Source organism: Anomaloglossus baeobatrachus, chromosome 6 (genome assembly GCF_048569485.1).
Source record: "Anomaloglossus baeobatrachus isolate aAnoBae1 chromosome 6, aAnoBae1.hap1, whole genome shotgun sequence".
NCBI classification, from domain to species: Eukaryota; Metazoa; Chordata; class Amphibia; order Anura; family Aromobatidae; genus Anomaloglossus; species Anomaloglossus baeobatrachus.
In genome coordinates, this window is record NC_134358.1 from 429,585,682 (window position 1) to 429,610,293 (window position 24,612).

Here is a 24,612-nt window from a genome sequence, read left to right on the forward strand (position 1 = left end):
TATAAACGTTTGTTTTTTTTCTCTGTGCTATAGGATACAGGCCATATACCAGGATGGTATATGAGCACGATGGGGGCATATAGCAGGATGGGGGGTATATGAACAGGATGGGGGGTATATGAACAGGATGGGGGTATATGAACAGGATGGCAGTATATGAACAGGATGGATGGGGGAATATGAACAGGATTGGAGTATATGAGCACGATGGGGGCATATAGCAGGATGGAAGTATATGAGCAGGATGGATGGGGGAATATGAACAGGATAGGAGTATATGAGCACGATGGATGGGGGGTATATGAACAGGATGGCAGTATATGAGCAGGATGGATGGGGGAATATGAACAGGATGGGAGTATATGAGCAGGATGGATGGGGGGTATATGAACAGAATGGCAGTATATGAGCAGGATGGATGGGGGAATATGAACAGGATGGGAGTATATGAGCAGGATGGATGGGGGTATATGAACAGGATGGCAGTATATGAGCAGGATGGATGGGGGAATATGAACAGGATGGGAGTATATGAGCAGGATGGATGGGGGGGTATATGAACAGGATGGGGGGTATATGAACAGGATGGGGGGTATATGAACAGGATGGGGGGTATATGAACAGGATGGGGGTATATGAGCAGGATGGATGGGGGGTATATGAACAGGATGGGGGTATATGAGCAGGATGGATGGGGGAATATGAGCAGGATGGATGGGGGGTATATCAATAGGATGGGGGTATATGAACAGGATGGGGGAATATGAGCAGGATGGATGGGGGGTATATCAATAGGATAGGGGTATATGAACAGGATGGGGGAATATGAGCAGGATGGATGGGGGGTATATGAACAGGATGGCAGTATATGAGCAGGATGGATGGGGGAATATGAACAGGATGGGAGTATATGAGCAGGATGGATGGGGGGTATATGAACAGAATGGCAGTATATGAGCAGGATGGATGGGGGAATATGAACAGGATGGGAGTATATGAGCAGGATGGATGGGGGTATATGAACAGGATGGCAGTATATGAGCAGGATGGAGGCATATAGCAGGATGGAAGTATATGAGCAGGATGGATGGGGGAATATGAACAGGATTGGAGTATATGAGCACGATGGATGGGGGAATATGAACAGGATGGGAGTATATGAGCAGGATGGATGGGGGGTATATGAACAGAATGGCAGTATATGAGCAGGATGGATGGGGGAATATGAACAGGATGGGAGTATATGAGCAGGATGGATGGGGGTATATGAACAGGATGGCAGTATATGAGCAGGATGGAGGCATATAGCAGGATGGAAGTATATGAGCAGGATGGATGGGGGTATATGAACAGGATGGCAGTATATGAGCAGGATGAATGGGGGAATATGAACAGGATGGGAGTATATGAGCAGGATGGATGGGGGGTATATGAACAGAATGGCAGTATATGAGCAGGATGGATGGGGGAATATGATCAGGATGGGAGTATATGAGCAGGATGGATGGGGGTATATGAACAGGATGGCAGTATATGAGCAGGATGGATGGGGGGTATATGAACAGGATGGGGGGTATATGAACAGGATGGGGGGTATATGAACAGGATGGGGGTATATGAACAGGATGGGGGTATATGAGCAGGATGGATGGGGGGTATATGAACAGGATGGGGGTATATGAGCAGGATGGATGGGGGAATATGAGCAGGATGGATGGGGGGTATATCAATAGGATGGGGGTATATGAACAGGATGGGGGAATATGAGCAGGATGGATGGGGGGTATATCAATAGGATGGGGGTATATGAACAGGATGGGGGAATATGAGCAGGATGGATGGGGGGTATATCAATAGGATGGGGGTATATAAACAGGATGGGGGAATATGAGCAGGATGCTGGTATATAAGCAGGATGGGGTATATGAGCAGGATGCTGGTATATGAGCAGAATGGGGGTTTATAGCAGGATCATATACAAGGCAGGAGGATCATTACCAGGATGGAGTACCTTAGTAGAGAATTTGGGGACATTACCCCCATAACAGTGTCAGCAGCAGATCCTCGCCCCATTACAGTGTGTCATGACCACATTTTTTTGCTTAAAGTTTTATTTTCCTATTTTACTCCTCTAAAACCAGGGTGCGTCTTATGGTCAGGTGCGTCTTATAGTCCGAAAAATACGGTATAGAAGACAGTGTGCAGCTTGTATAACAGTGGAAATTTGGAGTGACCTCTAAACAACACCACACAGCCAATAATGTTAAAATCACTGGCAACAAAAGTGAGTACACCCCTAAGTGAAAATGGGCAAATTGTGCCCAAAGTGTCAACATTTTGTGTAGCCACCATTATTTTCAAGCACTGCTTTACCTCTTGGGCATGGCGTTCACTTGAACTTCACAGGTTGGCACTGGAATCATCTTCCACTCCTCCATGATGACATCACGGAGCTGGTGGATGTTAGAAACCTTGTGCTCCTGCACCTTCCATTTGAGGACGCCCCACAGATGCTCAATAGGGTTTAAGCCTGAAGACATACTTAGTCAGTCCAGCACCTTAACCCTCAGTTTCTTTAGCAAGGCAGTGGTCATCTTGGAGGTGTGTGTTTGGAGTTGTAAAGTTGAAATACTGCCATGTGGCCCAATTTCTAAAAGGAAGGGATTATTCTCTTCTTCAGAATGTTACAGTACATGTTGGCATTCATGGTTTCCTCAATGAACTGTAGCTTTGTGCAGTCCCAAACCATGACACTAACACATCCATGCTTGACTGTAAACAAGCCACACTTGTCTTAGGAATCCTCACCTGGTTGCCACCATACACGCTTGACACCATCTGAACCAAATTGGTTTTAGGAGTCCAAGATAAACCTCAAAACATGGTTCCAGTAATCCATGTCCTTAGTTTCCTTGTCTTCAGCAAACAGTTTGTGAGCTTTCTTGGGCTTCATTTTTAGAGTCTTCCTTGTGGGACAACAGGCATACCGACCAATTTGAAGTAGGTGACATATGGTTTGAGCACTGACAGGTTGACCACCACCCCTTTAACCTCTACAGGAATGATGGCAGCACTCATACGTCTATTTTGAAACTACAACCACTGAATATGATGCTGAGCAAGTGCACTCAACCTTTTTGGTCAACCATGGTGAGGCCTGTTCTGAGTGGAACCTGTTTTGTTAAACACATATATGGTTTTGGTAACAATACTGCAACTCAGTTTCAGGGTGTTGGCAACCATCTTATAGCCTAGGTCATCTTTATGTGGAGCAACAATTCTTTTTTCTAGCTAGAGAATTATTTCCCATGAGGTGCCATGCTGAACTTCCAGTGACCAGTATGAGAGAGTGTGTGAGCGATAACACCAAATATCATACACCTGGTCCCCATTCACCCGTGAGAGCTTGTAACACTAATGAGTCACATGGCACCGGGGAGGGAAAATGGATAATTGGGCACAATGTGGTCATTTCCACTTACGGGTGTACTCACTTTTGTTGCCAGAGGTTTAGACATTAATGGCTGTATGTTGAGTTATTTAGAGGTCACCAAATTTACACTGCTGTATATACAAATATACAAGCTGTACACTGACTAATTTACTTGCATGAAAGTCATATTTTCAGTGCTGTCCCGTAAAAAGGACATAAAATATTTACAAGAATCTGAGGGGTGTACTCACTTTTGTAATATACTGTATCAGCATCCAGCAATAAATACTATAGTCTTATGTAACCAGTTCCTTAGGTAGTTTAAATTGGATTAGGTTAGCAATGAGTGTAAAAAAGAGGAATCATTTCTATTAAGTCCTATCTGTCGTTAGCTCTACTTTCTTAGTGGCCTCAACACTGTGCCCAAACTACCGCATTAGATACAAACACTCTTCAGTTAAGCTGTATTAACCCCTTCACGACCGCGGGCCGTAAAATTACGTCCTATTTTAACGTGACTTAACGACCAGGGACGTAATTTTACGGCCTTAACTTCATTTGATTGCCGTGGCCATAGCAACGGCTTTCAAATGATGTCCCCTGCTGTTTCTTACAGCAGGGGACCTTTGCTTGACCCCAGGGGGGGCGGCATCGCCACCCCCTATCGACGATCGATGTGATTGGCTGTTCAAATCTGAACCGCCAACCACATCGATCGCACTAATTTCGGCAAAAATAATGCCCGAATTAGTGCGATCCTGTGAGATCCAGCTATGAGATGCCGCAGCTGCTGCAGCATATCATAGGTGGACCTCAAACATGTCGCCGCCAGCCCCTGCAGCACTGATTGGAGCGATCGTGCTATGACGCGCAATCGCTCCAATCAGTGTGCAGTGGGGCTATCTGATCTGCCGGTGGCCGCCCTCCCCAGGCCTGTGCTGGCCTGCGAGCCCTCCCCCAACATGTCTGCAGCGTGCAGTGGCTGGTACTTGTGGTACCACGCCACCGCTGCTGCTGCCGCCGCAGCTGAGGTCACCGCTGCTGCTGCACGTGAGTACTGTGCTCACTTTGCAGCCAGCCCGTGCGCGCTCCCGTGGTGCCCCTGCGCGCTGCCGTGATAGCCCCTGCCGTGCCCCCCCCCGCGATCTGCTCCCCCCAACAACCCCCCACCCCCCCCCCCGACATCCCAATCTGCTCCCCCGCGATCTGACTGCCTCCCCCATTATCTCTGTTCTGCTTCTGCAGCTCCCTCTCCGGTCTCCCCCTCTGCTCTACCCCCTCCCCCTCTGCTCTCAACCCCCCCTCTCCCCCTCTGCTCTCCCCCGACGTCCTCTTACCTGTCTTCACCGGCCTGATCACATCTGCGTCCATCGCTGGGTCCTTCCTGGGCATTCTGATGATCTGCCTGCTGCTCCTGTAAAGCTGTCCATCTCTCTGCCATCTGTTCCTCTGCAGCTCTTCTGGTCAGTGATCCTCCTGCTAGTCCTCTGGGTACTGTGAGTATAACTTTTTTTTTTTTTCCGTATCCCCTGTCCATTTTTACACCTCATCCGTCCGTGCGTCCCGCCAAGCGCTGATCAGGGATGCAGATAACGGATCGGCATCCCTGCTCAATTTTTGGCGTGACTTTTTTTTCCGTATCCCCGACGCTTTTTGTATCGCATCCGTCCGTGCGTCCCGCCAAGCGCTGATCAGGGATGCAGATAACGGATCGGCATCCCTGCTCAATTTTTGGCGTGACTTTTTTTTCCGTATCCCCGACGCTTTTTGTATCGCATCCGTCCGTGCGTCCCGCCAAGCGCTGATCAGGGATGCAGATAACGGATCGGCATCCCTGCTCAATTTTTGGCGTGACTTTTTTTTCCGTATCCCCGACGATTGTTGTATCGCATCCGTCCGTGCGTCCCGCCAAGCGCTGATCAGGGATGCAGATAACGGATCGGCATCCCTGCTCAATTTTTGGCGTGACTTTTTTTTCCGTATCCCCGATGCTTTTTGTATCGCATCCGTCCATGCGTCCCGCCAAGCGCTGATCAGGGATGCAGATAACGGATCGGCATCCCTGCTCAATTTTTGGCGTGACTTTTTTTTCCGTATCCCCGACGCTTTTTGTATCGCATCCGTCCGTGCGTCCCGCCAAGCGCTGATCAGGGATGCACATAACGGATCGGCATCCATGGTCAATTTTTGGCGTGACTTTTTTCCGTATTTGCGACGCTTTTTGTATCGCATCCGTCCGTGCATCCCACCAAGCGCTGATCAGGGATGCACATAACGTATCTGCATCCATGGTCAATTTTTGGCGTGACTTTTTTTTTTACGTATCCCCGACGCTTTTTTTTATCGCATCCGACCGTGCGTCCTGCAGCGGCCGATCAGTGCACTGCGTCTGTGCGTTTGAAAAGTCAAATGGCGCTCCTTCTCTTCTGAGCCCCGCTATGCGCTCAAACAATTACTTTCCACCACATATGAGGTATCTGCGTACTCAGGAGAAAATGCACAATACATTTTATGGTGCATTTTTTCCTGTTACCCTTGTGAAAAAAAAAGCTACCTAGTTGAAGCAACCGTTTTGTGGTAAAAAAAATTTTTTTTCTTTTCACGGCTCAACGCTATAAACTTCTGTGAAGCCCCCAGGTGTTCAAAGTGCTCACCAAACATCTAGAAAAATTATTTGAGGGCTCTAGTTTCCAAAATGGTGTCACTTGTGGGGGAGCTCCACTGTTTAGGCACCATAGAGGGTCTCCAAACGTGACATGGCGTCCGCTAATGATTCCAACCAATTTTGCTGTCAAATGGCGCTCCTTCTCTTCTGAACCCCGCCATGCGCCCAAACAATTACTTTCCACCACATATGAGGTATCTGCGTACTCAGGAGAAAATGCACAATACATTTTATGGTGCATTTTTTCCTGCTAGCATTGTGAAAAAAAAAGCTACCTAGTTGAAGCAACCGTTTTGTGGTAAAAAAAATTTTGTTCTTTTCACGGCTCAACGCTATAAACTTCTGTGAAGCCCCCAGGGGTTCAAAGTGCTCACCAAACATCTAGAACAATTATTTGAGGGCTCTAGTTTCCAAAATGGGGTCACTTGTGGGGGAGCTCCATTGTTTAGGCACCTCAGGGGGTCTTCAAACCCGACATGGCGTCCGCTAACAGGTGCAGCTAATTTTGCACTCAAAAATTCAAATGGCGCTGCTTGCCTTCCGAGCACTGCTTTGTGTCCAAACATTTGATTTCCACCACATATGAGGTATCTGCGTACTCAGGAGAAAATGCACAATACATTTTATGGTGCATTTTTTCCTGTTACCCTTGTGAAAAAAAAAGCTACCTAGTTGAAGCAACCGTTTTGTGGTAAAAAAAAATTTTTTTTATTTTCACGGCTCAACGCTATAAACTTCTGTGAAGCCCCCAGGGGTTCAAAGTGCTCACCAAACATCTAGAACAATTATTTGAGGGCTCTAGTTTCCAAAATGGGGTCACTTGTGGGGGAGCTCCATTGGTTAGGCACCTCAGGGGGTCTTCAAACCCGACATGGCGTCCGCTGATGAGTGCAGCTAATTTTGCGTTCAAAAATTCAAATGGCGCTGCTTCCCTTCCGAGATCTGCCGTGCGCCCAAACAATTGATTTTTACCACATATGGGGTATCAGCGTACTCAGGAGAACATGCACAATAAATTGTATTGTGTACTTTCTCTTTTCTCCCTTGTAAAAATGAAAATTTTATGGCTAAAGTAACATTTTTGTGTTAAAAAGTAAAATTTTCATTTTTTCCTTCCACATTGCTTTGGTTCCTGTGAAGCACCTAAAGGGTTAATAAACTTCTTGGATGTGGTTTTGAGCAGTGTGAGGGGTGTAGTTTTTAGAATGGGGTCACTTTTGGGTATTTTCTGTCACCTAGGCCTCTCAAAGTCACCTCAAATGTAATGTGGTCCCTAAAAAAAATTATTTTGTAAATTTTGTTGGAAAAATGAGAATTTGCTGATGACCTTTGACCCCTTCTAACTTCCTAACGGAAAAAAAATTTGTTTCGAAAATTGCGCTGATGTAAAGTACACAAGTGGGAAATGTTATATAGTAACTATTTTGTGTGACATATCTCTCAGATTTATGGGCAAAAATTTTCAAAGTTTGAAAATTGCGAAATTTTCAAATTTTTCGCCAAATTTCCTAAATTTTCACAAATAAACGCAAAAAATATCGGCCTAAATTTACCACTGACATGAAGTACAATATGTCACGAAAAAACAATCTCAGAATCGCCAGGATCCGTTGAAGCGTTCCAGAGTTATAACCTGTCAAAGTGACACTGGTCAGAATTGCAAAAAATGGCCCGGTCATTAGGGTGTTTTAGTGGCCGGGGGTGAAGGGGTTAATAGCCAACACTGTAGTGCAAGACATCTGGATAGATTTGCACAGAATATCATGATATTGCAAATCTGGCACTTTTAATTAATAACAAAAGTTATATTTTAGTCTTCTCAAGTCCGTAGCACATTTTAAAATTAGTGGTCTCATAAGTATTTCATGTCTTTACATAGTGATCGTATAAACTTATAGAAGGCATAGGAAATCCATCATATCTGTTATCAACATAAAACACCAGGACATAAAGTGTTATGCACAGTATAGGACCTGAAGGGCTTACACCAAAGATAGCAGCCGTGACCCGCCCCCTTCAGGCTCCGCACTGAGCATGACTTAATGTTAGGTTTTCCTGGAAAGTTCTTTTAAATGAATTTCCAATATATTAATATTGTATGTACATTAGCAATTAGCAATAAACATTGATTTAAGAGCTGGACTTTGATGTAAATCTGAATTTATGATTACTACATTAAAACTTTTTACCAAAAGTCATGCAACTTTAATTACTGGTGTCTGAGCACAAGAACAGGACCCATTCAGAGGGCATATAGGACCTATTAATATTGTTTAGTGTTAGGGGATGTATGTATGTGCGTAGGGTGTATGTATGTGCGTAGGGTGTATGTATGTGCGTAGGGTGTATGTATGCGCGTAGGGTGTATGTATGTGCGTAGGGTGTATGTATGTGCGTAGGGTGTATGTAAATACACACACACACACACACACCATAATGTGTTTACAGTATCTCTACATGACAACCGATTGTATATAAGCAGAGGTGTAACTAGAATTTGATGCACCTTGATGCAAAATTCAGACCTGCGTCCCCATCTGCATGTTGGTCAGATATATGGGCCCTTGTAGCATTCTAAATCTTCTGCAGATATACTTTCTGCACCCTTCATATAATAATGTCCTTTTTCCCTTCCTGGTACAATGTCCCTCAACATGGCTCCATTCCTGCTGTAAAGTCCCCCATCCTGAGCCCCTTCCTGTAATATCCCCCATTCTGGACTTTGATGATCTTTCATCCAAACATTTAGCATGCCAGATAATATATAGTTGTATATCTGACTATTCAAACAAGTTGCGTGGGATTGCCACTCTTAAAAGGGAATCTATCAGGTGGATTTCACATTCCACAAACCATATGTGCATGTAGCCCTTTCAAAGACAAGTCAAGATATTCCTTTAAATGGTCAGTCCGTACCTCACTTACCGAGAAATCAGAGTTTGAATTAATATGCAAATGAGCCTAAAGAACATATTTATAGATCTGACCCCTCCGTCACTCCAGCTCTATTCCCTGCCCAATGTCACAGTCTCCTGCTACTTGACTTATACCCTCTATGTTATGTAACTTCAAGCAAAGGCGTCAGTCAAGCCGGAAGAAGAGGTGCTAGGTGGAGAAAGCAGCTGGAGTGACAACCCATACAAAGACGGGGAGGACATACAAACTGTTTGCAGATTTTGTCTATGTTGGGATGTGAACTCAGGATACCGCACTACAGGGCTGCAATGCCAACCACTGAGCTACAATGACTCACAATGGTCCAGGCAAACTGTTAGAAGCTGCACTAAAATATAAAAAGATAGATGAAAATATAATAAATTGGTTATTTCATTTTATAGGTCTGCAGTACTATGGAAAACTACAACATTAGAAGCAACCAAAATCATTACTCTCCACTGCTCCAAAGCAGTTTCTCGGCTGCTGCTTCACTTTTTTGTCGATCGGCTGCAGTGGTCAGAGAGCTATAAATGTGACATCATGGCTGCAGCCTATCACTGGGCTCAGTGGTGAGGTCATGGCTACATCAGCAGAGCTACCGAAACCAATAATTGGCTGCAGTGGTCATGAGCACTGTAGCCTATCAAGAAAAAAATAGAGCGTCAGAAAGGCAGTGATGGACCTGGGGAGGGTGAGTAAAAGCTCAAGTTATTTTATCAGTCTGCAACCATTGGGAAAAATAGAAATTTTAAAAACAGACAACCACTTTAATACGGAATTGAATGTAGTTTAGAAAACATGGTGAAGAACCTATCCTGGTTTTAAAACTAGTGCACCAAGTTTTAGTTTTAGATCATTAGTGTATCATGTATAATAAAACTAATGAAATTAAAATATTTTATATTCTTCTGCAACGTGTTACATATTCCAAATAAAGCAGGGTAAACTGTTTGAACAAGGCGTGACTATTGATTTCAGAAGAAACAGAAGAAATATACTGCATTATCACAGCAATTCAAAATCTTTGTAAAACTCTTCAAATATTTAGTGACGCACTTCCAAAAGTCAATACAATAAAAGACCAATAATAATATAAACAATCATTACATTCCATTTACTGCAGACAGATTTATTCCAAATATTTTGTTTTAAATAAAAATAATTTAAAGAGAACAAATAAAATATGTGACCGGCTCAAACTAACGTGTAAATTAAGCTTATGGGCTCTGTATCTTGGCATATTTGATGCATATATAGTTCTGTGCAGTTAAATGACAGCATAACCCACAACCTTCCACCACTGCTAAAAGTCCACACATAAGCCATTCATGTCTCATTCATATGAGCAGTGCTGGTCTGTGCTGCATATGCTCTTTGCTTTGCATGCTCTTATCCAGGGGTCTCAAACACAGAGCCCATCGGGCTTCTTCTTGCAGCTAGCAGGCACATGCACCTTGACGATCGTGGCCGGTGCAGGGGCCACAGCCGTCGGTGCTTTACATCAGATGAATGTTTTCCCGGCACTCCGCAGAGTAAAGCTATGTTTGCACAACTATTACAATGGCAGCTGCTGGCCAATTAGAAGCAAGCAGCTGATGAGTATGACATCAACTGTTTGCTTTTGATTGACTGGCAGATACCTTTCAAAAGGTTGTGCAGAGAGAGCTTTACATTGCAGAGCGGCAGCAAAACGTTCATCTGAATCATCAAGGGGGGCTCATGCCTGCGGGTCGCAAGATTATTTATTAATAATTATACATATATACATATACACACACACACACACACACACACACACACGGAGACCAGGGCATTGCTACAAGAAGAGGGGACCAGGATGGTGCACATTACTATAAGAAGGGGGACAAGGCTAAAAGATGCTGACCAAAATAACTATATGGTGTGAATTATAAAACTATATTACTTACAAGAACAGGATAAAATGTAAACAAGGAAAAATAAAAGCATGACTTTTTACAATCAAAAATTTGTTGTAAATATAAAAAAAAAAAATAAGTGTACATTTGTTATAAATGAGCAATTTTTTTTTTTTCAAAAACAGTTATCCAAAAGGTTTAGAAAAAAAAACAAACTATATATAGATCGTACCAGTAAAAATGTCACTGTGTGCTGAAAAGAATGCGGCCCCAGCAATTTTTTTTCCTATGTGCAGCCCATAAACCCAGAGTTGAGACCCCTGCTCTAATCAGACTATGCTGTTTTATATAGCGATCTGGATGAACAGTACGGTCTGCCTGCCCTCATATGAACATGCTGAATTCCTCTCTGACTGTGAGCAGTGCTCATCGTACTGCCCAGTTACGTGTTCCTCGGTCTCTGCACACATAACCCATTTACTACTGAAAATCCATCTGCACATGCTCAACTTCGGCATGTGACTCCTGCTACTGGACGAGCTATACATCTCTAGCAGCCTTTAACCCTGCTGTTCTGTTCGCATTTGGGGCTGTTTTGTACAAGGACAATAATAGGTTCAGTTGTGGACCGTCCTTGTTAGGACAGGAGTCAATGGGGTTTAGGGTGAGTTACATCAACCTGGAATCCAAGCCCCATCTTGGCCCTGTCAGCAAGAAATGCTGTGATAAGCAACAGAAGATCATCTGAATGGGTGAGATCTTCCCTGTTTTTTGCCTAATTTGTGTGTTGATTACAGCCAATAGGTGTTTATATGTATTTGTCGTACCTTCAGTGAAGGAAAAATATATATCCTTTTGCCTGTGTTATTTTATGACTCTGGCCTGAGCATAATGGAACTATTGTCATTATGACTATGTGCTATCCACTGATAGTGTTAACCAGCTCTCAACACATGATTCAGTTGTCCCATTGTTTGTCTATCTTGCCCAAGGGACGTATCTGTGGCCCTTTTGAGCTTTATATACAGCTCTGGGCAGTGTGTGATTTGTGACCTGCATGGTCAAACCTTTGGTTTTTTAATATTGCTTTTTGTGTGTTTTAAGGAATAAAATAAAGGTTAAATTTTAATATTATCTCACTGGTGCTATTCCCTAACAAATTGTGAGCCCTTGTCCTGGAAGGAACACAAATCTTTGGTTCCCTTGCTTACTTGCTCTGTTCGCATTTGCTATACACTTGTACTGTTCCCGGGTCAATATGACCCGACCTATTAATTCTTGATTTTTAGCTACTCTAATTGTTTTATTTGAATACTTTTTTCATTGAAATACTGTATGTGAACATGGTTGATCATAACAAAAAGAAAAATTTAAATTCAAACTTAATTATTTTTTTTTCCATAAAAAGGTTACACAGGCTTTTTGCAATTATCTTCGATTGTTGACATTCTGCACACAAATAATAAAGAAGCTTTACATTACTATTACTAAAACATGAAATTTAACTTTTTGAAAACAAATTTTATAAATCAACAAATGAAAAATCATAAAAACTTCAACCTTTTTAGAAAGAAAAAAAAAGAATAAACTGAACATGTTCATGCGTTTTTACACTAAACACAATAATAAGACACATGTCCTTTACACAGATATTTTGAACATCCAGCACATGTCAGATTAGTCTTATTGTCACAGGAAGATGGACAGAAGCTACATCTCTTCCTTTTTTTGCCGGTAGCTGTGCTGGTGGATGCCGTGGATGTGGAGTCTCTTTCTTGAGCATGCTGGACACTTTTTACAATGGCTGTTGCTCCATCACTTCTGGGGGTCACTTTTCTGCTCTCAATATATGGCCTCACCAGGGATTTTCCCAATTCCTCAAGAAAAATCTTTTATGCAGCTTATTCCGGTTCCAATCGGGGTCGATTTCTCTCCATAAGACAAATGCATTGCATGCAGAAACGTCCAGTATGTTATAAAATAAAATCATTGGCCACCGATTGGTTTTGCGTTTGCATGTATATGTTGATATTGCTTGGTCTAAAGTATCAACTGCTCCCTTTGTGGCATTATAATCCAAAATAATGTCAGGCTTTCTGTCTTCTCTATCACTTACGGCATTGTCATGGTGCATTGTGCTCATTAGAATTACAGTCATATGAAAAAGTTTGGGCACCCCTATTAATGTTATCCTTTTTTCTTTAATAAACCTCATTTCAATCCAGAAATATTACTCAGGCCATCAGTTATTAGATATATGAAACTGAAATAGTTGTTGCAAAAACCCAAATTGTTATAAAGAAAAAAGGTTAACATTAATAGGGGTGCACAAACTTTTTCATATGACTGTACCTGTTTGTTTGTTTTTTGGAACATAAGAAACAACAGTTGTATTTCCAGAAAAATAAAAAGTAGAACTGTACACCTCTCTCTTGCTAAGGATACCTTGCGGTAGTTCAGGTTTGTTTTTTCTCATAGTACCCAGCATGGTAAGTTGTTTTTTCTTCAACATCTGGCCTAGTTGATAGGATGTAAAAAAGTTGTCACATGTGACATTTTGTCCTTTTAGTCCATGAGTCAAATCTAGAACAACACGCATACCCTGATTTTTTTCAGGTCTTTCATCAGGGGTTTTTCCTGTATACACTTGAACATTTAGAGCATATCAACTTTTGCTGTCGCAAAGTGTCCAGATCTTGATGCGATATTTTGCTGGCTTACTTGGTATATATTGTCTGAACGGGCACCTACCTCGGAATGCCACCAGTTGCTCATCAACAGTTACATTTTCACCACTGTTATATAATTTTGGTAGAATCTCTACCCATTGATTCCAAACATTTCTAATAGGGGCTAGTTTATCTTTAGCTCTTCTTTCCATTCTATCTGTTTTAGAATCAAACCGCAGTACGCTAGAAATAATCAGAGACCGGTAGAACAGTATAAAATGCTATCGGGTCATATTGACCCGAACAGTACAAGTGTAACAATCAGCGTGTAGCAAAAAGTAAACAAAAAAAAAAAATGTAGAGCTCCACAAATGAGGAGAAGTCAAGGAACCACTAGTTTCAAATCCTCATTAAAAAAAATCTGCAGGGTCTCAAAAATCATTTCGGGTCATATTGACCCGAACAGTACAGCAGGGTTAAGAGGAAAATAGTCTAGGTCATTTTTAAAATTAATTGCTTTTGAAAAATTTGTATTTTTCAAAATCGCTATTATACAGAATACCTTTATTATAAATGGGAAAACCCCCTTAAGTGCCACACGCTGTAAATAGCGCTAGAAGCGGTTACTCAAGTTATTTAATGGTTATTAAATTGCTACATTAAATATGGTATTTTTTAAGCTTGGTAACATATAAAAAAAAGTTACAAAATTCTAGAATGGAGTATATTTTTTTCTCTTATGCATTTTGAGCCAAATTCATGAAACATGCCAGCTTTGATGACAATCATTATATTTTCTGACAAAAAACCCCCCAAAAAACAACAGCATATTGTTGTCAGGATTGGGAGTTATCTGTACATACTTGACTTGTATGTCCTTTACAGAGCAGCGTGCCTGTAAAACTAAACACTTTCCTCCCGTTTATATCTCTAGGGAAAGCTAAAAAGAGAAGATTTATAACAGGAGTGGAGATCCTACTAGCACACCGTATAATAGCATTTCAAGTTTACAGTACGTGTCAGGAAATATTTAAGGATGGCCAACGTGAAAGCCAAACAAGGCAAGAAACAAAACAAGGAAAAGCCTAAACATTTACTAGATAAATCCCCAAAGGAAATGGTTACACATCAGCAGGTACGGGTTATAGAGCCAGAACACATGCATTTCTTCTAAGGATCATGTCATAGTTATATTGGCACACAATAGCAAATCCTGGCATATTAATCAGACATTCCTTGTCAGACATTAATGGTGGAAATAAAAGTGAATCATGGTCTAATAGAGCGCTATGGAGGTCACAAATCGTTTAGTAAGTTTTATTTGTTTTATCAAAGCCACAACGCGTTTCGATATACACAATATCTTCGTCAGGTGGATTAAAGACAGATAGGAGAACATCGCTGCTTGTATTTGTAAAGAACGTAACATATATTCCACTTTTCCTAATTTCATTACTATACAGGGATCTGGTTCTTTGGCTGTTAAAAAGTCCAACTTGAAGAGATATAAAAAGCTGTAATTTTGTAATGGATAGTTGAGAAACTGATCTCTAAAATGAAATTTATTAGAGGGCAGGATGACCACTAGACTTATCAGCAGAAAGACTTCTTGAGAATAACAGGATGAAATAATTTTCCTACATGTTTTATCCGGTTTTGAAATTAGGACAGATAGGGTGGAAAGAGGATGGGCGTGCGGAGATGTGTCAGGGATAAACACAAGCGGATGCACTCAAAATTCAGTATAGGGTGTATTATTAGCTGTGAACTGTCAGGAAAAAGAACTTCAGTTGTCAAAAAGCTGCTAAATTAGAAGGAGTTGTCCACTACTGGAAAACTCCAGCTTAAATCAATTAAAATAAACTCAAAAATATACAATTAGCGGCCATTCTTTGATTGCAGCCCAAAAAGATTCCATCGGGGTGCCAGTCCACTCAGACAGAATACCGTTTTTTTTGGGACTATAAGACGCACCGGACTATAAGACGCACCCTGGTTTTAGAGGAGGAAAATAAAATTTTAGGCAAAAAATGTGGTCATGACACACTGTTATCGGGTGAGGATCTGCTGACGACACTGTTATGGGGGGTAATTTCCCCAAAATCTCTACTAAGGTACCCCATCCTGGTAATGATCCTCCTGCCTTGTATATATTTCCTTCATCCTGCTATATACCCCCATCCTGCTCATAACATACCCTCATCCTGCTCATAACATACCCCCATCCTGGTATATACCCCATCCTGCTATATGGCCTGTATCTTTTTTTTTTTTAAACTCGTTTTATTGAAAGTTAAGTAAAACATTACATTAAAGAATAAATCAGCAAGTTGTACAGTAAGACAGAGTACATGTAAACTGGTTGGTCATCAGAATAATAAAGTATCAACAATCAAATCAGCATCCATCACTCTCAGCATATCCATAAACATCAAACTTAGCAAAGTTGTTAGCTCGCGAGGCACATCCAACTCAGGGCAGCTTATCATGAATCACATGTGTCTCCTCTTTGCCTACCGGAGCACTACTGGCTGTGTTAATACTGATTGTAGGTTATCAGCAAGAGAACCAGGAGATCCGCCAGTCAAGGGCGACCTCATCCATCTACCCCAAATTTTATCAAATTTAATTGAAGAGCCTCTTGTCTTATAAACCAATTGTTCAGACGGGATTATAGCATTCACCAATGCAATCCAAGAGGCTCTAGTTGGAGGATGAGTGCTCATCCAATTTAGTATAATGCCCTTCCGGGCCAGAAAAAGAACCTTCTTTATTAATAGATTCTCATCATGGGACCAGGAGTGTACATCTACCACCCCAAATAGACACAGGACTGGGCACATAGCAACCGCTTTTTGAAATATGGCGGAAAGAGTCGTTACAATCTCACTCCAATAGGAGAGAATGACCCGGCAATCCCATATCATGTGCCAGAAATCAGCACCGTCTCTCCCGCATCTCGGACAGCCCATCCCCACCGAATTATTCAGTTTTTTCATTTTGTTCAGTCTCTGGGGAGTAATATAACTTTGGTGTATTATATAGAATTGGATCAGTCTATTGTTAACAGCAGGAGAGACCAACATGTGGGACTCGACAATGTCGTCCCACACTACATCATCAATTTCAGGAATCCTGGCACTCCACCTCTCACGGACAGAAAGAGGATTATTCATGGCCTTGGCCCGAATGAGGGAGGAGTATAATTTGGAAACAAGACCACCAGGGCCTTGTGATCTAATAATTCCAATGGCTGGGAAGGAAGAGAATCTAACCCCACGGCCAGAGAACTGAGCTCGAAAGGCGTGCCTAATCTGGAGATATTGAAACTCATGAGATTCCGGCAAGTCGAATTCTGTCCGCAGTTGCGCAAAAGGGCGGAGTTCACCATCCCGGACCAGTGATCCCAGGGAGATTATTCCGCGATTCCTCCATTCACCAAACCCCGGCAACCCACAAAAATGTGGAAGGTCCAGGTTATCCCATAAGGGCGTCTCAGTTGGTACATCATTAAATCCAAATACGGCTTTAGCCTCTTTCCAGATCCTGGCCCCCATTTGTGTATCGGGAGGACACGACCCACAGGGGACCTCCTGTGATCCGTCAGTAATGGCCAGAGGAGGTCCACACCTGTGAACTCTGCCAGGAGTCCCTCCGGAGAACCCTCAACCCGGGGAAGTGTCCATGGTCCCAAGTATTTCATTTGTCCGGCCAGATAGTAAATATAAAGATCAGGAAGGGCCATACCCCCCATATCCTTGGGTCTTTGTAATTTGGCCAATTGGACCCTTGATCTGGACGAACCTCAGACAAAAGGTAATCATTAAAGATTCCAGGGACCGGAAGAAAGAGCGCGGAATCTGTACAAATACATGCTGGGTAATATAGAGACACTTTGGTTGCACTATCATTTTAAGGAGGTTAATCCTTCCCGCCACTGATAGTGGGAGTTGGCTCCATCTATTAAATTTCTCCCCAAAGTACGCTAGTAAGGGGGCTATATTCCTCGCTATCATCTCCGCAGGGCTTCCTGCCAGTATAATTCCGAGATATTTGAAATGATCCACCACCGGGACCCTGCATATGTGGTCGTGCACCAGCTCCTCACTGTTCCGAGACAGAAAGAGAAGGTACGATTTTGACCAGTTTATTGACAGACCGGAGAACTCCCCAAATCGATCAATCAATTGCACGGCTCTAGGAATGGAGGAATCCGGATCAGATGCAAACAGTAACAAGTCGTCCGCGTACAAAGATAACCGTTCATCTCCCTTACTATGTCTCACCCCCCGGTAGACTGGGTCCGCCCGAATGCGCACCGCCAGCAGTTCCATGGCAAGAGCGAACAGGAGAGGGGATAGGGGACATCCCTGTCTGGTTCCCCTCTCCAAAGGGAAAGTTTTCGACACACCACCACCCACCTGAATATTAGCAGATGGAGCTTTATATATGATCTCTATCCATCTGATAAATTCGTTGCCGAAACCAAATGCCCGCAACACCTCCAGCAGGTATGGCCATTCTATAGAGTCGAAGGCTTTGGCTGCATCCAGGGAGACCAGAGCCCAATCCTCCTCTAACTTGGTGCCCATCTGTAAGATCACCTGCGCCCTCCTCAGATTATCCGAGGTACTCCTACCCGGGATGAATCCAGACTGATCCTCATGTACTATAGAGGAGACCACTCTATTGAGTCTAGTTGCTAGAATTTTGGTAAGAATTTTGTAGTCAGAGTTCAGCAAAGAGATCGGTCTGTACGAGCCACAATCCAACGGGTCCTTATCTGGTTTCAATAGCAGGACAATGGTTGCCTCATAAAAGGAATCAGGCAACCGACCCTTGCGGAACGAGGCTTCAACCGTTTCCAGGAGGGCTGGGGCCAGCTCCCCCTGATATTTGTCAAAGATCTCAATCGGGAGTCCGTCTGGCCCAGACGCCTTACCCTTATTGAGGGTCTTTATCGCCTCCATCATCTCTTCCATACTAATGGGCTCATCCAAGGCCGATCTCTGAGCCAAAGTCAACCTGGGAAACTCCAGCTCTCGTAAGTACTCAGCAATCTCCTCCCTTGACACGGTCAGCCTGGACTCATACAGGTTCCTGTAGAAGTCCCAAAATACCTCCAATATACCATTGACGGAAGTAACTGTTCCTCCACAAGGATCTCTGATCTTGAGGACAGCAGGTGAGCTATTGGATTGACGCACCAGGAACGCCAGTAAGCTACTGGATTGGTTCCCTTGCTCAAAATACCTCTGGCTCGTGAAGAATACATGTCTCTTAGCCTTATCTTGCAGAAACAATAGATATTTCCTCCCAGCCTGAAGCCACTGAGATCTGTTTTCCTCAGAGGGGTCCGAGGTGAATCTATGTTCAAGCACTCTATTTTGGGTGGCCAGATCCTCCTCCTCCCTGGCCGCCTGTTTCTTGATATAGGAAATAGAGGAGTGACAGCATCCCCTCAGATACGCCTTAAGCGCGTCCCAATAAGCCGAGTGATTCTCTTCCACGGAGTTCATTTCCATGTATGCCCCAAGCTGATCAGGAATCCTGTCGTTGGCACCAAAGAGTGTCAGCCACCAAGGGTTAATTTTCCTTGACAATTTATGAGATTTACATCCTTCCCATTTAATGCCTACGAATACCGGAGAGTGATCTGATACTGATCTAGGCAAATGACAGACCGATTGTATATGGGCGCAGACTCTTTCATTTCCACAGATATAATCAATTCGAGATAATGAGTTTTTCCCTGGAGTATAACATGTATATTCTCTCAGTACTGGGTTAAAAAACCGCCACATATCGTGCCATCCCACTTCCTGTAAGAATATACTCAATCTAGTCTGTATCGTGGGGGAGATCGGGACCTGTCGGGTGTTAAATCTGTCCAGTCCCGTGTTATTAATCAGATTAAAGTCCCCCATGCAGAGCACTAAGGCTTGTGGGAATTGTGAGGCAAACTTAGCCGCCTCATATAGAATCGAGATTCCCGTTGCAGGGGGGATGTATATGGCTAAGACCACTATAATAACCCCATCGATGTGAGCCTGGATAAACACATACCTCCCATCAGTATCCTTTAAAATTTTACCAGGGTCCCACCGCAATGCTTTGTGGACCAGTACCGATACTCCCCTAGAATATGAAGAATGAACAGAGTGAGCTGACCATTGAACCCAAGGCTTTTGAAGCACTCTAGTGGTATCCAACAATAAATGGGTCTCTTGTAAACACACAATCTGAGCTTTGGATTTTTTGATATGGGCAAATACTGCCGCCCGTTTCCTGGACGTGCCCAGTCCTCTAACATTCCATGTCATCAAGCCTAAAGCCATGGAGAGATGCCACTTGCTGAATTGCTAGAAATATATCAAAAACTTAACCTACAGTAGAACTTGGGTAAACGTACCCTTAAATACAAATTGTCGGTTGCGCACACACAACCGGCAAGGACTGGTCCAGTAGTGCGACCAGGAGAGATTTTCCCCAGCAACGACTAGGGTGAACCAACGTGGCTAGATGGTGTACTTGGTATGGGGGTGTCCTCAAACAAGGACTTGAGCTTCTCCTGCAGTCCAATAGATGAATTACCCTGCAGCTTAAGCCTTTAATCACGCATAAGTGAAGGGACCAAGAGTAGATGGGAAAGAAGTAATAGAAAAAGAGAGAGAAGAGGATAGAGAACGAGAAGAAGAGGGGGAGAAGAGAAGAAGAGAGAGAGAGAGAGAGAAAGAGAGAGAGAAAGAGAGAGAGAAAAAGAAAAAAAAAAAAAAAAAGGGAAAGGGGGAGGAAGAGAGAGGTAAAGAGAAAGAAAGAGAGATAGGGTAGAAGAAAAAGAGAGAAAAGGGGAGAGATTAGCATAGGAGATAAAGCGGGGCAAGAGGTGGAATATAAAGGTATGAGGAGAGAAAGTGGGGGGACTGAGGGAACGGGGGAAAAGAACAATGAGGAGGTAGGGGGGTGAGGTGAAAGGAAATGAGGAATAAGCTGATAGAGGGTTAGAGGGGAAGAAGAGGTAGGGGAGTGAAGGAGATAAGGAGGATTGGCAGGTAATCTTAGACTGTAGGATATTATAACATATGGTAACCTCATAAACTTAATATAGCAGTAATAGAGCAGAATTCAACATTATGAACTGGAGTGCGTTGCCAAATACTGCGAGCACAAAGTAGAGTTCCAATTTGGATCCAAAAAGGTATAGGATAAAACAAGATCGCATGAAGGAGTTCAGAGCGTCGCAACAGCGGTCTGACCTATGTCCCGTCCGATGTCACCTCTGTGCGGCCCCATCAGCGACGAGTAATCCGGAGCACAGACTGGGCTAAGCAACGATCCCGGAGAACGCAGCAGTCGTCCCATACGAAGGCGCGGCCCCAAGCCACCCGCCTCCGACGAGGGCCAAGCCCAGAGGCCGGTTCAATGGGGAACCAATAATGGACACATCCGGAAAACTCTCATGCCTCCGGGAAGGCCACAGGCGCACCTGCGCCTCCGGATAAGATCTTTAGCTTCTCAACCAACAGGGATCATAAGATCAGGACGCGAACGCAATTGCGGTCCCGCTCCACTCGCATGCCAGGAGGGATAAAACAAACAGGAATCTTTCGCGCCTTCAGAATCGAAGGACGCCGAGTACCTACGTAGGATGATCCTAGAACGATCTCAACAGTGATTTCAAACACAACGTCCCAAGGATTGGAGTCGCATCACCGACCTTGCTCCGAAGATGATGAAATAAGTGAATCAGAACCGCAACGCCATCACAACCGCGACCCATCAGGCAGCGCCCGTGACCGTGACGCATCAGCGTTTCCTCTTCAATGTATTGATCCAGTCATCCGCTTCCGCAGGAGAAGTGAAAAACAGGGATCGCTCTTGATGAACCACTCTGAGACGGGCTGGGAAGATCATGGAGTAAGCAATATGATGCTCTCTGAGGCGTTTTTTCACCTGGATGAAGGATGCCCTCGTTTTCTGGAGCGACGCAGAGAAATCAGGGAAGATCAATATGGTGGCGTTGTTGTGTGAAATCGGGCCCTTGCGCCGCGCCGCACCAAGGATCGCATCTCTATCTCTGCTGCTCAAAAGTCGGGCCAGGAGAGGTCTAGGCTGCGCTCCCGGAGGAGGAGGTCTGGCCGGTACCCGGTGAGCTCTCTCTATAGCGAATGCCGCCGACAGCGTCGCATCAGGGAAAGTTTCAGAGAGCCACTTTTCCATGAACTTACATGGGTCGCTCCCTTCTGCCCTCTCCGGCATCCCCAGAATTCTCAAATTATTGCGACGCAGGCGATTTTCCAGATCATCAGCCCTCTGCGCCCAGTTATTTGCCGCGCTTTCCAGAGAGGACAGTCTGCCCGGCGTCGCTCTTGCGTCGTCTTCCAGCGTGGAGATCCGCTGCTCGGTCTCCTTTACCCGCTCTCTCAGGTTTTGCAAGTCCAGCCGGAGGAGACCCACATCAATCTTAACCTCCTCGATCTTGCCCGTCAGAGACACTTTTGAATCCTGGATCGCTGCAAGTAACTGCGATGTAACCTGCTGTAAGGTTAGCTCCTGCGATTCCTTGGATCCGGCCTCCATGCTCTCCTCCTCCTCCGCCTCACTGGATTCCCGCTCTGCCTGCTTGCCGGCGCCATCTTGCTGGGAGTCCCGAGCAAACTTCTTCAGCTTCTCAGTCGCCGCTGCGCTGCGACCTCTGCTCATGATACCGATCCGAATGCTCACCGCACCACAGGTAATCCGGAGGTGTATTTAGGCACCAGTTTCGGCAGGATTAATAGTATATATCAGCGTTGGACTGCGGAGCTGCTCTCAGATGCGACCGCTCATGCTGCCTGCTGGCCACGCCCCCCATATGGCCTGTATCTTATGGCACAGAAAAAAAAAAAAAAAACAAAATAAGTTTATACTCACCTTTCCTCACTCCCTGCAGCATCGCTAGTCTTCCTCTCTGTGTCAGCAGCAGTGCCGCTGACCTGTGTGGAGCCGTTCTCCTGCAGCATCGCGATGCCCTCCTGTCTGCCGGCTGATGTGTATGGAGAGCGGGGTGCACAGGGATGAGGTCATCCCTGTGCTCACCGTTCTCTACACAGATCACCTGGCCAGCAGACAGGAGGACATCACGATGCTGCAGGGAACAACCGGTGAGTATACCGTACTTATTCACTGCCCCCCCCGCACTGATGATGATGCGTGGGGGGCAGTGAGTATAGCCACACATGATCACTCCAGGCTGTAGTTGCCAGGGGTGATCATGCAGGCCGGCTATTTACTATGCGCGCATCCCCCGCCCACCTGTCAGCGCCGAGAGATGGTGGGAGGTTGGTGTGCATATGAAATGAGCGGTCCCACGTGGTCACTGCAGGCGCTGCACAGCCTGCTCATGCCGCCGATGACTTGCTCCACCGCAGCACCCTCATTCCCATGACTCGCTCATGCTGCAGACCTACATTCAGACTATAAGACGCACCCCCCACTTTCCTCCAACAGTTGGGGGGAAAAAAAAGTGCGTCTTATACTGTAGTCCAAAAAATACGGTAGTAAAAACGAATTTGTCTTCCGCGGAGAAGTCACAAAACCATGTCGCCAGCTGGAACTGCAATTCTGACATTGCAGGAATGGCACCGCTGTGGGAAAGGAGTTATCGCTTTTATTTTAATTGAGGTCATGAACAGATCAAGCTGGGATTAAAGCAAGTCTTTCCCCAGACATTTACTTTTATTATGTTATTCTATTTTCTAAAGCTTCTATTGTGCCATTTTCTCATGGATTCATAACCAGATTTACATATATATAGTATTCAGTGGAAACTACAAAAAAAAAAAAAAAATGGATTTTTGTGTACTCACCGTAAAATCGTTTTCTCTTAGCCATCATTGGGGGACACAGGACCATGGGTGTTATGCTGCCTATCCATAGGAGGACACTAAGTAGATGCAAAAGCATAGCTCCTCCTCTGCAGTAAACACCCCCTCTGTAATGCTTTGAAAACGTATGTAGGCTAGACCAGGTCTCAGCCTTACACACCTGTTCCACTGAAGCCTGATGCCGAATGGCCCACGAAGCGCCAACTGCTCACATGGAATGAGCCCGCAGCCCACTAGGAATGGGCTTGAGTTGCAGGCGGTAGACTTCCTGGATCGCAGAGCGAATCCAGCGAGCCAGAGTCGCCTTTGAAGTTGCCTGGCCCTTCTTAGGCCCCTCAGGAATGACGAGCAAAGAGTCCGTTTTCCTAAAGGGGGCTGTCCTGGATATGTAATATCTGAGAGCTCTGACGAGGTCTAATGAATGCAGAAACCTTTCCACCCTATGAACTGGGTGTGGACAAAAGGAAGGCAGAACAATGTCCTCATTCAAATGAAATGGGGTAGGAACCTTTGGAAGAAAATCCGGAAGGGGGCGCAGAACCACCTTGTCCTGGTGAAAGATCAGAAAAGGCCCACGGCAAGAGAGTGCTGCTAGCTCCGAAACCCGTCTGATGGACGTAATTGCCACCAGGAACGTTACCTTCCAGGACAGAAGAGCAAGGGAGGATTCCTTGAGAGGTTCAAAGGGGGACCTCTGGAGACCGTCCAGAACGAGATTGAGGTCCCATGGGTCCAGCGGCCATCTGTACGGGGGAACTACATGGGAAACGCCTTGGAGGAAGGTCTTGACCTGCGTTTTTTGAGCCAGGCGGCATTGGTAGAAGATTGAGAGCGCTGAGACCTGCCCTATAAAGGGAACTTAGAACCAACCTGCAGAAAATCGAGAATTCTGGGGATAGCCAGAGGCAGAGGCTGGACGTTTCCCTGCACCATGAAAGGAAGATTTTCCACGTACGGTCGTAAATGCGCTGATCATGGTGGAGATGACCGCGGGGGAGAATCCCGCTCTTGTTAATACCCAGGTCTCAATGGCCATGCCGTCAACTTCAGGGCTCTGGAGTTCTGATGAGAAATGGGCCCTTGGGTCAGCAAGTCTGGGATGTCTGGAAGGCGCCACGGTACGTCTACGAGCATTTGTACTAATTTGGCGTACCAGGCGCGCTTG

General features: G+C 44.6%; 1 protein-coding gene across 1 annotated transcript in view; it reads right to left on the reverse strand.

Moving 5' to 3' along the window:
• The window catches only part of ACAD11 (acyl-CoA dehydrogenase family member 11), a 173,227-nt gene that overhangs the window by 81,581 nt on the left and 67,034 nt on the right, over positions 1–24,612 (reverse strand). The gene's annotated exons all lie outside the window — the stretch shown is intronic.